Raw genomic sequence first — 15,347 nt, 5'->3', positions numbered from 1 at the left:
TATTTTGTAAAGGACATAATTGACAATGAAGGTGGTGATCTGTACTATCCTTGAGAATAGGTGTTACCTGAGAGATTTGAAACAAGGGAACCATCTAAACTTGATGTCTATATAAATATGATATCATTATATTTACTTGGATCTAAGGAAATAATGATTCCAAGCTGAAGAAGTTCTACATTTCTAAGTGTCTACTGTACAACTGTTTTCCTTAGAGTCTATAACATCTATAGCTGTACTTTGGCACACTTTTCATAAAAGGATATTGTTTATAGTAAGAATAAGTTTGGAGAAAGTGTCATCACAAGTGTTCCTTTGATCAAACCAATTTCTTCATTCTACAAAATCTTTAGCGAGATTAACAGTAGGAAGAGATTCCAGAGGATCTCACAGAATTTTTGCTGATATTCTAATGAAGAAAGATAGTTCCAATCAGTGTCTGTGGCAGAATGTCATCTTCCACAAGATGAAAGACAGAATGCAGATTCATTAACAGGGACACTAAAGGTCTAATGTTGTCATTAAAATCCAAATAAAGAAACCCTCAAATACCTGAAAGTCAAAGTAATCAACCTCATGAGAAAGCAAAATAGATAATTGCATGTGTAATAAAATGAGTCATATATCTTCTGCTCTTCCTTGATGGTTTCAGGCACTAAAGAGGAAATCTGAACTAAATAAAAGTAAAAAAGAAGGCAAAAACAAACTATAATAACATTATGACTTACACTGCCACTTTTAGAAATCAGTGATTTTTGCATTCAGTGGGTATATTTAAGTCTGGCGTTAATGGGTTTTGTGTGTGCATGTGTGTGTAAGGGTGCATTTTTTTTTTAAAGGAGTTGTATGGAGGAACCTAAAGTCTTATGTACCTCTTATTCAAGTATTTTTGTATAATTTACTTTATAAAAATGTATATATATATACACATTTATACAATTGTATATATACATACATATATAAATATATATTTATACAAATGTATATATGTATACAATTTATAAATTGTATGTGATTTATATGATTATACTATATATATATATACACACACACAATTATATACAGTTTTTATTGCATGAAAATGCCAAGAATAAATTTTAAGCTGTGTAGAGAAGTGATGAAAAAAAATCCTCATGCAATTGGTAACTAATGTTGATCATCTGTGTGAAGATGATTTTTTATGGTCCTTTTTCACAGAAAATATTTTGGTCATTGAAGAAGATATGTTTTGGTAAAGTTATTTTTACAAGTTACTTATGGAAATGGATATTTCAGTAGCTAAAGTCCAGTGAAAGATGTAGGGTGATGTGCAGAGTCAAGTCATAAGTGAAAGAGAAGTGAAAAGATACTGAGATATCTGAGCAAAGGCTATTAGATTTCTGCAGGGTAGAAGTAAACAAGAGCACAAAAACACAAATTTTCCCTTCTTTCATTGTTAAAATCTTAGGGACTTGGTAGATAGCAGAGATGGAATAATAATGAGGAAAAATTTTTTTCCACAATAAAATAGCCTATTTTTAATTACATAAGTGGTTCATGCTCACTTTAAAGCCTTCTGACAGTCTATACAATTTTAAAGAGTAGAGTGCGTATCATTTGAAGTCACCTCAAGATGACTTCCATTAAAACTATGGCAATCATTTTTAAATGTATCTCTTTAAATAATATTTACTTTTAATCTTAATTAATATTATATTTACTTTTGATATATTTTCTGTCTTCCTTGCCTCAGTTAACAATTTGAAATCTATTCTTTATACTTGTTCCATTCTCATACACACACACACACACACACACACACACACACACACACACAAGTTGATGCTGAGGTGTCAAAAACCTTCCAGTTATCTAATCCTCAGTTCAGTTCAGTTGCTCAGTCGTGTCCAACTCTTTGCAACCCCATGGACTGCAGCACGCCAGGCTTCCCTGTCCATCACCAACTCCCAGAGCTTACTAAAGCTCATGTCCATCAAGTCGGCGATGCCATCCAACAATATCATTCTCTGTTACCCCCTTCTCTTCCTGCCCTCAATCTTTCCCAGGATCAGGGTGTTTTCCAAAGAGGCAGTTCTTTGCATCAGGTGGCCACAATATTGGAGTTTCAGCTTTAGCATCAGTCCTTCCAATGAATATTCAGGACTGATTTCCTTTAGAATGGACTGGTTGGATCTCCTTGCAGTCCAAGGGACTCTCAAGTGTCTCCTCCAACACCACAGTTCAAAAGCATCAATTCTTTGGTGCTCAGCTATTTTTATAGTCTAACTCTCACATCCATACATGACTACTAGAAAAACAATAGCTTTGACAAGATGGACCTTTGTTGGCAAAGTAATGTCTCTGCTTTTTAATATGCTGTCTAGGTTGGTCATAACTTTTCTTCCAAGGAGCAAGTGTCTTTTAATTTAATGGCTGCAGTCACCATCTGCAGTGATTTTGGAGCCCCCAAAATAGTCTCTCACTGTTTCCATTGTTTCCCCATCTATTTCCCATGAGATGATGGGACCAGATGCCATGATCTTAGTTTTCTGAATGTTGAGTTTTAAGCCAACTTTTTCACTTTCCTGTTTCCCTTTCATCAAGAGGCCCTTTAGTATTTCTTCTTTCTGCCATAAGGGTGATGTCATCTGCATATTTGAGGTGAATGATGTTTTTCTCGGCAATCTTGATTACAGCTGTGCTTCATCCAGCCCAGCATTTCTCATAATGTACTCTTCCTATAAGTTAAATAAGCAGGGTGACAATATACAGCCTTGATGTACTCATTTTCCTGTTTGGAACCAGTCTGTTGTTCCATGTCCTGTTCTAACTGTTGCTTCCTGACCTGCATACAGGTTTCTCAAGAGGCAGGTCAGGTGGTCTGGTATTCCCATCTCTTTCAGAATTTTCCAGAGTCTGTTGTGATCCACACAGTTCAAGGCTTTGGCGTAGTCAGTAAAGCAGAAGTAGATGCTTTTCTGAGTCTCTTGCTTTTTTGATGATCCGATGGATATTGGCAATTTGATCTCTGGTTCCTCTGCCTTTTCTAAATCAAGATCCCTTGAATATCTGGAAGTTCACAGTTCACGTACTGTTGAAGCCTCACTTGGAGAATTTTGAGCATTACTTTGCTAGCATGTGAGATGAGTGCAATTGTGCGCTAGTTTGAACATTCTATATACATATAGTTTATATATATTTAAAAGGTTTATACCTAAAACTTTCATATATACTTGTTTAATTGTCTAATGTAGGTTGTTCTGATATCTCACACACTTTCTCTCTTTTTAGTATCATAATCATTTAATTAATGGCATCTTCTGACTCCTATTCATTTTGTATTTTTTCTTTGTATGTTTTAAGATTTTACTCTGTAAGATGATTTTAAAGTGCATATTGATTTTTAATTGTTCATAGAGTCTTATATGGCCTCTGTTTCTGAAGTGTAGCTCCAGAACAAATGAACTTATATTTTTCTGAGATCATCACTTGTTTGAGACAAATTCTTAAAATAACAATTTTGAACTTTGGGTTACTTTATAATAAATTGGCAGATTTTAACTCCAACTTTTTGAAATATGGTTTCATTATGCATAGGATAGTTTTTTTTTCCCTTCCCACTTGCAAGAAAATGCATTAGATATTGTACATTTTCTGGGCCAATGTATTATGTTTTTATTCCTTGTTTAATTAGATATATTCCTTAAAGGGCCTTAATTTTTTCACAAGGACTTAAGTTATAAATCCAGGTAAACTATGGATTGAAGCTTGGTGTCTTATCCCTTGGAGGAGTGGATGTTAAAATCTAACCCTCTAATCATTACTGAATCTATAGCTGTTTCATGGCTGTAGAAATATCAGCTCACATACTTATTGCTCTAGTTTTCATTATATTTTGCATCTGATACTTGAATATTTTTGTTTGTTTCTTGAACTTTCAGCTATAAATTTTAAAAAACAAGGAAAGCACATTACTATTTTTAAATTCAACATCTACCTCTCTAGGAATTTTTAGAGAGAGTTTCAATACCAACCTAATTCATCAAATTACTGAGGAGGACAGTCTTTCCCTCTTCCAAATGGCTGCGCAATATTTCTTGATATGTATATGTAATTTATCGATCAATTTACTCATTTGTTTAATGATGGGTATTTAATTTATTATTTTTCTATTTGCTTTTTTTCCTCCTTCCAATATGGTGACAAAAAATAATATCCTTATGTGTATCCTTATCATTATTTTAAATTAATAAGACTGTCTCATGAATAAGATGACTTTTAAAGATAATGCAATTTTCAAGTATTCATAGGTAAGACTAGTACTAGCTTTTTTCCCTAAGAACAGAACACAACAATTTATTCTTGGCTGAAGGATTTAGTCAAGTATTTAATAAGTATCAGTAAAAATTAAAATCTTTTTCTTTGAGTTCTGATATGAATGTTAATAATTTATTTCCCTAGCTTCCAAACCAGGAATGTTGCTTTTCTTTTTATTTAAGCAAAAAATAAATTATATAACAAAAATAAAAGCAAAGCATATAGACAGTACAAGAAGTATGCCAAGCCTGTGCATGGCTAACCAGGAAAGTTGAGATTAAGTACACTATTTCTGAGACAGGGAACAAAAAATAACTCTTACCATGGTGGTTATTACCTCAGCTCACTGGCCAGTGAAGGGTCATTGTAGGTGTGTGGTAGAATCATTCCAGGAGCCATGGTCTGTATGAATGGCTATGGAATATGAGTACATGGACTGGGTTACTCTCAAGAAATGAGGTAGAATAATTGGTTCTTTGGGATTTTACAAATACTCCCCTCTAAAATTTTAGTGTCAAGTAATTCCAGTGCCAGTGCAGAATACTTTAACCATGTTTCTGTCATTGTTGGCTGAAAAGTTTTCTTTGAAACCAGCCCACTTTACCTGTTAATAAGGATTTCTATGCCTGATGTAGGACTTCCCAGCTGGCACAATTGTAAAGAATCCACCTATCAATGCAGGAGCTGCAGGAGACACGGGTTTGACCTCTGGGTTGAGAAGATCCCTTGAAGAAGAAAATGGCCACCCATTCCAGTATTCTTGCCTGGAAAATTCCCTGGATGGAGAAATCTGGCATGCTACAGTCCATGGGACTGCAGAGAGTCAGACCTGACTGAGCACACGCCTGATGTATTCTTACTGACAGAGATCTTCTACACTTTTCATATCATACATCATTTATTGTTGTTGTTTTTGTTTAGTCACTAAGTCATGTCTGACTCTTTGCAACCCAATGGACTGTAGCAGTCAGGCTCCCCTGTCCTTCACTATCTCCCAGAGTTTGCTCAGATTACTGTCTACTGAGTTGGTGGTACTGTCTAAACATCTCATCCTCTGCTGCTTTCTTCTCCTTTTGCCTTCAATCTTTCCCAGCATCAGAGTCTTTTCCAGTGAGTCAGCTCTTTGATTCAGGTGGTCACTAAGTATTGTAGCTTCAGCTTCAGCATCAATCCTTCCAATGAATCTTCAGAGTTTGTTTCCTTTAGGATTGACTGCTTTGATCTCCCTTGACAGTCCGAGGAACTCTCAAGAGTCTTCTCCAGCACTACAATTCGAAGGCATCAATTCTTTTGCACTCAGCCTTCTTTATGATCTAACTCTCACATCCATACATGACTACTGGAAAAATTATAGCTTTGATTATACGGACCTTTATTGGCAAACTGATGTCTCTGCTTTTTAACATGCTGTTTATGTTTGTCATAGTTTTCCTTTCAAGGAGCAAGCATCTTTTAATTTCATAGTTGCAGTCACCATCTGCAGTGAATCACGTGTTGTCTTTTTCAATACTTAAGAGTAGAATGGCTGGGTTATATGATAAACGTATAAGACTGCCAGGCATCTTTTACCAATGGCTGTACTTTGTATTCCTACCAGAGGTATATTAGTGTTTCCTTTCTTCCCCATCTTACCAACACTTGGTATGGGTAGTCATTTTAGCCACTCTAATAGGTTTGTAGTGTAGGAGAATTGTAGTTTTAATTGGCATTTCCCTAATGACTAATGATGTTGAACATCATTTTATTTTTTTATGTGTCTGTTCAAATCTTTTATTCATTTTTGATTCTGTTGTTTGTTTTCTTATAATTACCTTTTAAGAGTTCTGTCTATAATCTAGAATCAAGTTCTTTATCAGATATATCATTTGCAAATATTTTCTTCTGATCAGGAGTCTATATTTACAGTCTCTTAGCATTGTCCTTCATAAAGGAGAAGTTCTTAAGTCCAATATGTCAACTTCTTTCTTTTATGTATGTGCATTTAGTGTCAACTTTAAGAAATGTTTGCCAAACCCAAGGTAAAAATATTTTCCACTATGTTTTCCTCCAGAAATTTTATAGTTGAGTGACTGAATATGCAAATGAACACTCACTAGACCACATATTAAAACAAAACTCTAACTCATAACCTCTGAAGCAACCAACCGGGGAAGTCAAACCACAACTTCTATAGCAGTTGTCCAAAAGTGGTTAGGACTTGAGCTTGCATGGTGGCTCAGATGGTAAAGAATCCACCTGCAATGCAGGAGACTTGGATTAGGACTTAGTAACTCCCAACATCTGTAAGTTTCACTCCCACTTTCAACTCAGGACCACCTAGAGAAAGACAAATGCTTCACAGACCAATCACATAGGATGCCCCATTTCCACTTTATTTTACTCCAGATTCCCATGCCAGCAACCTCAAATCAGAGCATACCTGAACCTGTCCTTTTTTTTCCCCCCACTATAAAGCTTTCCCAGTCTCCTGCTTGCCTTTGAGTCTCTGCTAAACATATATGATGATAGCTGATTCCTTGTTGTAGTGATCTCTGAGTAAATAACCTCATTTTGGTGATCTTAATTTTTATAGACTTCCTGGAGGTTCCACCAACATAACATCTGCATTGCTTTTGCTGTGAACCGCAGCCTTTCTCCAGGTATGTTACCCACAGAGGCTTCTTGTTCCTTCCTGTGAGTGGCTTGATGAGTCTATGCTGATATGGTGAGTCAATATGGGCTTTGTACTCCTCTACTTTCTTTTGTGATGAGTTCTTTTATCAGTAAACTGCTATTTATTTGTACTTTGGTACCTGGCTTTTCAACAAAGGTCCGTCTAGTCAAAGCTATGGTTTTTCCAGGGGTCATGTACAGATGTGAGAGTTGGACTGTGAAGAAAGCTGAGCACCGAAAAATTGATGCTTTTGAACTGTGGTGTTGGAGAAGACTCTTGAGAGTCCCTTGGACAGCAAGGAGATCCAACCAGTCCATCCTAAAGGAGATCAGTTCTGGGTGTTCATTGGAAGGACTGATGCTGAAGCTGAAACTCCAGTACTTTGGCCACCTCATGTGAAGAGCTGACTCATTGGAAGAGACCCTGATACTGGGAGGGGCTGGGGGCAGGAGGAGAAGGGGATGACAGAGGATGAGATGGTTGGATGGCATCACTGACTCGATGGACATTAGTTTGAGTAAACTGCAGGAGTTGGTGATGGACAGGGAGGCCTGGCGTGCTGCGATTCATGGGGTCACAAAGAGTCAGACACGACTGAGCGACTGAACTGACTAACTAACCTGGTTTTTGCTATTGATTTCCATGTGTTTGGCGTCTTTCATAGAATGAGGCATTCCTTTTCATTCCTTCTTGCTTTCTTTGGTACTAGCTTGTGTTGTGCTATTTTAAAATATTTACCATAAGAAGAAGAATCACAAGGTAGGACATAGATATAAGGCACACAAACCTGTCAAGCTGGTCTCACAGACCCAGACCAATAAGTTTGCTCTTCTTCCTGATTCTGTGTTTGGAGAAGTTTTGCTGAGTCATCAATACAACCAGAAAAGGTTTTCCTTTCACCTGGTGTTTTGGTCCTGAGATCTTGGTTTTGATCCAGAGAGAGTGTTCTCTTTGGTTTTCTGCTCTGCTGGGGCATACAGATTGTCATATGTTCAGAGATGACCAACTGTAAGATTGGGGACCTGAGACTCAAGGTGCACAAGCATGATATTCCTGCCAATGGTAGCCAGTTTTTATGGGATCATTGAAGACTAAATATTCTCCCTTCCAGGGAAAACTATTGAGATATATATATATATATATATATACGAATACTAATTCTTGCATTTCTTTTTCTAAATAATGTTACTTCACTTAAGAATGATTTAGGTCTTCTTCTCTCTTCTGGAGAACATTCTTCTCTCTTCTGGAGAACATTTAATTTGAACAAAATTGTTCATTTGGGAAGTGCTTTGGGCTTCCTTTGTGGCTCAGCTGGTAAAGAATCTGCCCACAACGCAGGAGACCTGGGTTCAATCCCTAGGTTGGGAAGGTCCCCTGGGGAAGGGAAAAGCTACCTACTCCAGTATTCTGGCCTGGAGAATTCCATGGATTATATAATCCATGGAGTTGCAAAGAGTCCAACACGACTGAGTGACTTTCACTTTCTTTAACTTTAGAAAAGTAAAGAATAAGATTTTTCAGGACCAGTTGGGCAGCAGTTTTGTTGGCATGAAGATGTGACAGAGCATGTGGGCTTCTTGCCTGCCATTTAATGTCTAGACCAAATACTGAGGCAACAGCCTTTGCAGCGAGAGAGAGAAAAAAAAAAAGCTTTACTGTGGGGTGGGTCATCAAGCAAAGACAACAGGGAGCAACGCTCAGATCTGTCTCTTCAGCTGGCTCTTTGAATGAGATATTTATTTCATTAAGTAGGGTGTAGGAGGTGGAGAGGGAGAAAGCAATGGCACCCCACTCCCTCTCCACCTCCTACACCCTACTTAATGGATGGAGGACCCTGGTAGGCTGCAGGCATGGGGTCGCAAAGAGTCGGACATGACTGAACGACTTCACATTCACTTTTCACTTTCAAGCATTGGAGAAGGAAATGGCAACCCACTCCAGTGTTCTTGCCTGGAGAATCCCAGGGACGGGGGAGCCTGGTGGGCTGCCGTCTATGGGGTCGCACAGAGTCGGACACGACTGACGCGACTCAGCAGCAGCAGCAGCAGCAGCAGGAGGTGGAGAAGGCTAGGAAATGGTGGGTAGAAATTAATAGTAAATTTCAAGAGTTCTCTGCACAACCATGACTGTTTTTCATGGGTTTCATGTGCTAATTTTCAGCGGTGAAGTTCAGTGTTTTTACATGTGATCCCAGTGTATTATATGTGGCAGATTTTCGACCTTCGATATCTAAAATTCATTTTCAGTTTTTCTTTATCTACAAAATGCCTCCCAGATGTACAGCATAAGGGGCTGTCAGCAAATTCTTTTCTTATGTATTGTTTTTCCGGTACTCTGCAAAGCAAGCTTGGGAGGGTCTTAGTGAATCATTTTGTTTCTATTTTGTTTGTATCTTGTGGTCCTGAGTGTGTACAGTAGGAGATACAGTTTCACAAAGTCCTCCAAATGAAATTCTGAATCAAAAACGTCTTCACTAAGATTTTTTGCCCAAATCAGTTCAGTTTGGTCACTCAGTCGTGTCTGACTCTTTGCAGCCCCATGGACTTCAGCACACCAGGCCTCCCTGTTCATCACCAACTCCCACAGGTTACTCAAACTCATGTCCATTGAGTCAGTGATGCCATCCAACCATCTCATCCTCTGGTGTCCCCTTCTCCTCCCACCTTCAATCTTTCCCAGCATCAGGGTCTTTTCAAGTGAGTCAGTTCTTTGCATCAGGTGGCCAAAGTATTGGAGTTTCAGCTTCAACATCAGGCCTTCCAATGAATATTCAGGACTGGTCTCCTTTAGGATGGACTGGTTGGATCTCCTTGCAGTCCATGGGACTCTCAAGAGTCTCCTCCAACACCACAGTTCAAAAGCATCAATTCTTCAGTGCTCAGCTTTCTTTATAGTCCAACTCTCATATCCATACATGACTACTGGAAAAATCATAGCTTTGACTAGATGGCCCTTTTGTTGACAGAGTAATGTCTTTGCTTTTCCATATACTGTCTAGGTTGGTCATAGCTTTACTTCCAAGCAGTAAGCATCTTTTAATTTCATGGCTGCAGTCACCATATGCAGTGATTTTGGAGCCCCCCCAAATAAAGTCTGTCACTGTTTTCACTGTCTCCCCATCTATTTGCCATGAAGTGATGGGACCAGATGCCATGATCTTAGTTTTCTGATTGTGGAGTTTTAAGCCAACTTTTCACTCTCCTCTTTCACTTTCATCAAGAGGCTTTTTAGTTCCTCTTCACTTTCTGCCATAAGGGTGGTGTCATCTGCATATCTGAGGTTATTGATATTTCTCCTGGAAATCTTGATTCCAGCTTGTGCTTCTTCTAGCCCAGCATTTCTCATGATGTACTCTGCATGTAAGTTAAATAAGCAGGGTGACAATATACAGCCTTGATGTACTCCTTTCCCAATTTGGAACCAGTCTGTTGTTCCATGTCCTGCATACAGGACATGTATGCTTCCTGACCTGCATACAGATTTCTCAAGGGGCAGGTAAGGTGGTGTGGCATTCCTGTCTCTTTAAGAATTTTCCACACTTTGTTGTGATCCACATGATCAAAGGGTTTGGCATAGTCAATAAAGCAGAAATAGATGTATTTCTGGAACTGTCTTGCTTCTTCAATGATCCAACATCCAATGGGTATTGGCAATTAAGCAATTAACAAATGAGACTCTTTTCCTAGCAAACTCTCCCCTTCCTTGTCCTTCAATTGCCTCTCTGTATTCAGCATTCTCTTTTCCCCCCTTTCCTTATGATCTGTGTCTTACACCTCAGTCAACTTCTCCCTTCTCTTCCCCTTGTCCAGAATTCCTGCCTTTAATTAGTGATCTCTGAAAACCACAAATGCCAGTTACCAATAAAGATCCATCCCTCCCATGAGCCAGGTGTTTAGGCAACTACAGAGTTTACACCTTGGAGTTTGGCTGAATTAAGAGTTATATTTAAATATTTGTCTAAATCTATAGACAGAGGAGCCTACTGGGCTACAGACCATGGAGCTGCAAAGAGTTGGACACAACTTAGTGACTGAGAATACACTCACTAAATCCATTAAGTATCAGCACATATGTATAGAAAAGTTTAGAATTCTTTAGGGTACATATGGTTATCTAACCTAAATCAACTTATGGACTTGTTGGTTAAAAACTCAAATGTTAAATCCGAATGGCAAAAGCTGATTCAACAACTCAGAAGGAAGCCAAAATAAATCTGAGGGTTCTCTTTGCATAATAAACCCAAGGGTCCAAAAAAAATCCCCCAAAGTAAGCAAAGTTTCCTAAAAGCAATACCCAAAGCATTTCCAATAAAAAATCAACTGGACCATAATTTGATCATGCAAACAGAAAAGATGAAATAGTAGGAGATTTGCTCAGGACTAGAAAAATACCCTGCAGCAACATTCAGTAATTAACAAAGGTGCTGATGTAATAACAGCCTTTCTTCTCATTTTGTTAAGGAATTAAACTTGAAATTAGTTTAATTTCCAATTCTAAAACAGAAATTAGGATGGGAAATGGCTCCTTTATCTCAACTACAGCATCTATAGGGACATTTTATATATTTTTTTAAATTGATTTATTTATTTTAATTGGAGACTAATTATTTTACAATATTGTAGTGGGTTTTGCCATACATTGACATGAATCAGCCATGGGTGTACATGTGTTCCCCATCCTGCAACCCCTCCCACCCCCCTCCCCATTCCATCCCTCAGGGTCATCCCAGTGCACCAGCCCTGAGCATCCTTTCTCATGCATCAAAACTGGACTGGCAATCTTTTTCATATATGATAACATACATGTTTCAATGCTATTCTCTCAGATCATCCTACCCTTGCCTTCTCCCACAGAGTCCAAAAGTCTGTTCTTTACATCTGTGTCTCTCTTGCTATCTCACATATAGGGTCATTGTTACCATCTTTCTAAATTCCACATATATGGTTTAATATATAGTGTTGGTGTTTTTCTTTCTGACTTACTTCACTCTGTATAATAGGCTCCAATTTCATCCACCTCATTAGAACTGATTCAAATGAGAACATTTTCTGTTATTAAGGTACAATTGATATAACCTTATATTAGTTTGAGGTGCACAATATAATGTTTTGATATCTGTTTATACAGTACTGGCAATCGCAACTTGTGATTGTTCATCTTATGATTTTTCAAATCACAATGGTATGAGATCTATACTCACCCAATAGAAACAATACTTTGAATTTTTAATTTTTATCTTTTATCTGGTTATCCATAGGCATTACAGTACTGTCTTGCAATGATATGATAGCAGCAGTGGCAATAAGCTACAGCTCCCAATCAGACTCAGGACCTCAAGGGTGAACGACCGATACATCCACAACCATTCTGTACTCATACAACCATTCTGTTTTTCACCTTCAGTAGAGCATTCAGTCAGTTCAGTTAAGTCACTCAGTTGTGTCTGACTCTTTGCGCCCCCATAAACTGCAGCACACCAGGCCTCCCTGTCCATCAAACTCCCGGAGTTTACTCAAACTCATATCCATTGAGTCTCTGATGCCATCCAACCATCTCATTCTCCGTCATCCTGTTCTCCTCCCACCTTCAATCTTTCCCAGACCCTTCAATCAGGGTCTTTTCAAGTAAGTCAGTTCTTCGCATCAGGTGGCCAAAGCCTTCCAATGAATATTCAAGACTCATTTCATTTAGCATGGACTGGTTGGATCTCCTTGCAGTGTAAGGGACTCTCAAGAGTCTTCTCCAACACCACAGCTCAAAAGCAATGATTCTTCAGTGCTCAACTTTCTTTATAGTTCAACTCTCACATCCATACATGACTACTGGAAAAACCATAGCCTTGACTAGATGGACCTTTGTTGTCAAAATAATGTCTCTGCTTTTTAATATGCTGTCTAGGTGGTCATAACTTTTCTTCCAAGGAGCAAGCGTCTTTTAATTTCATGGCTGCAGACACCATCTTCAGTGCTTTTGGAGCCCCAGAATAAAGTCTCTCACTGTTTACATTGTTTCCCCATCTATTTCCTGTGAAGTGATGGGACCAGAAGCCATATCTTAGTTTTCTGAATGTTGAGTTTTAAGCCAATTTTTTCACTTTCATTAAGAGTCACTTTAGTTCTTCTTTGCTTTCTGCCATAAGGGTGGTGTCATCTGCATATCTGAGATTATTGATATTTCTCCTGGGAATCTTGATTCCAGCTTGTACTTCATCCAGCCCAGCATTTCTCATGATATACTCTGCATATAAGTTAAATACACAGGGTGACAATATACAGCCTTGATGTACTTCTTTCTGGTATGGAACCAGTCTGTTATTCCATGTTGGGTTCTAACTGTTGCTTCCTTACCTGCATATAGATTTGTCATGAGGCAGGTCAGTTGGTCTGGTATTCCCATCTCTTTAAGAATTTTCCAAAATTTGTTGTGATCCACACAGTCATAGGCTTTGGCATAGTCAATAAAAAAAAGTAGATTTTTTTTTTCCTGGAACACTCTTGCATTTCCAATGATCCAGTGGATGTTGGCAATTTGATCTCTGGTTCCTCTGCCTTTTTCAATCCAGCTTGAACATCTGGAAGTTCAGAGTTCACGTACTGTTGAAGCCGGGCTTGGAGACTTTTGAGCGTTAATTTACTATTGTGTGACATGAGTATAATTGTATGGTTGTTTGATCATTCCTTGGGAAATGCTTTGGGTCTTGCTTTTAGGAATGGAATGAAAACTGACCTTTTACAGTCCTGTGGCCACTGCTGAGTTTTCCAAATTTGCTGGCCTATTGAGTGCAGCACTCTCACAGCACCATCTTTTAGGATTTGAAATAACTCAACTGGAATTCCACCACCTCCACTAGCTTTGTTCGTAGTGATGCATCCTAAGACCCACTTGACTTTGTATTCCAGGATGTCTGGCTCTAGGTGAGTGGTCATACCATCATGATTATCTGGGTCATGAAGATCTTTTTTGTATAGTTCTTCTGTGTATTCTTGTCACCTCTTCTTAATATCTTCAGCTTCTGTTATGTCCATATCATTTCTGTCCTTTATTGTGCCCATCTTTGCATGAAATTGTTCCCTTGGCATCTTTAATTTTCTTGAAGAGATCTCTAGTCTTTCCCATTCTATTGGTTTCCTCTATTTCTCTGCACTGATCACGGAGGAAGTCTTTCTTATCTCTCCTTGCTATTCTTTGGAACTACATTCAAATTGGTATGCCTTTCCTTTTCTCCTTTGATTTTCACTTCTCTTCTTTTCACAACTATTTGTAAGGTTTCCTCAGACAGCCATTTTGCCTTTTAGCATTTCTTTTTCTTGGGAATGTTCTTGATCCCTGCCTCCTGTACAATGTCACAAACCTCTGTCCATTGTTCTTCAGGCACTTTGTCAGTCAAATCTAATCCCTTGAATCTATCTGTCACTTCTACTGTAAAATCTTAAGGGATTTGAAATAGGTCTTACCTTAATGGTCTAGTGGTTTTCCCTACTTTCTTCCATTTAAGGCTGAATTTGGCAATAAGGAGTTCATGATCAAGCCACAGTCAGCTCCAGGTCTTGTTTTTGTGTCTGTATAGAGCTTCTCCATCTTTGGCAGCAAAGAATATAATCAATCTGATTTTGCTATTGACCATCTGGTGATGTCCATGTGTAGAGTCTTCTCTTGTGTTGTTGGAACGGGGTGTTTGCTATGACCAGTGTGTTCTCTTGGCAAAAATCTATTAGCCTTTGCACTGCTTCATTCTGTACTCGAAGGCCAAATTTGTCTGTTACTCCAGGTATTTCTTGACTTGCTACTTTTGCATTCCTGTCTGCTATAGTGAAAAGGACATCTTTTTGGGGTGTTAGTTTTAGAAGGTCTTGTAGGTCTTCATAGAGCCGTTCAACTTCAGCTTCTTCAGCATTACTGGTTGGGGCATAGACTTGGATTACTGTGATATTGAATGATTTGAATTGGAAATAAACAGAAATCATTCTGTCGTTTTTGAGATTGCATCTAAGCACTGCATTTCAGACTCTTTTGTTGACTATGATGGCTACTCCATTTCTTCTAAGGGATTCTTGCCCACAGTAGTAGATATAATGGTCATCTGAGGTAAATTCACCCATTTCAGTCCATTGTAGTTCACTGATTCCTAAAATGTCGATGTTCACTCTTGCCATCTCCTGTTTGACCACTTCCAATTTGCCTTGATTCATGGACCTAACATTCCAGGTTCCTATGCAGTACTGCTCTTTTCAGTATTGGACCTTGCTTCCATCACCAGTCCCATCCACAACTGGCTGTTGCTGTTGCTTTGGCCCTGTTTCTTCATTCTTTCTGGGGTTATTTCTCCATTGATCTCCAGTAGCATATTGGGCACCTACCGATCTGGGAAGTTCATCTTTTTGCCTTTTCATACTAA

The 15,347-nt window shown here is 38.5% G+C and overlaps 1 long non-coding RNA gene across 1 annotated transcript in view; it reads left to right on the top strand.

The window, feature by feature from the left end:
• Window positions 1–15,347, top strand: part of LOC122709065 — a 162,092-nt gene that overhangs the window by 93,061 nt on the left and 53,684 nt on the right. Inside the window, exon 2 of the long non-coding RNA XR_006345403.1 lies at window positions 6,869–6,935. This is a non-coding gene — a long non-coding RNA (uncharacterized LOC122709065). The remainder of the gene's footprint in view (window positions 1–6,868; window positions 6,936–15,347) is intronic.

The sequence above is a fragment of the Cervus elaphus genome, chromosome 15, assembly GCF_910594005.1.
Source record: "Cervus elaphus chromosome 15, mCerEla1.1, whole genome shotgun sequence".
In the NCBI taxonomy this organism is placed as follows: Eukaryota; Metazoa; Chordata; class Mammalia; order Artiodactyla; family Cervidae; genus Cervus; species Cervus elaphus.
This window is presented reverse-complemented; position numbering and strand designations above follow the sequence as displayed.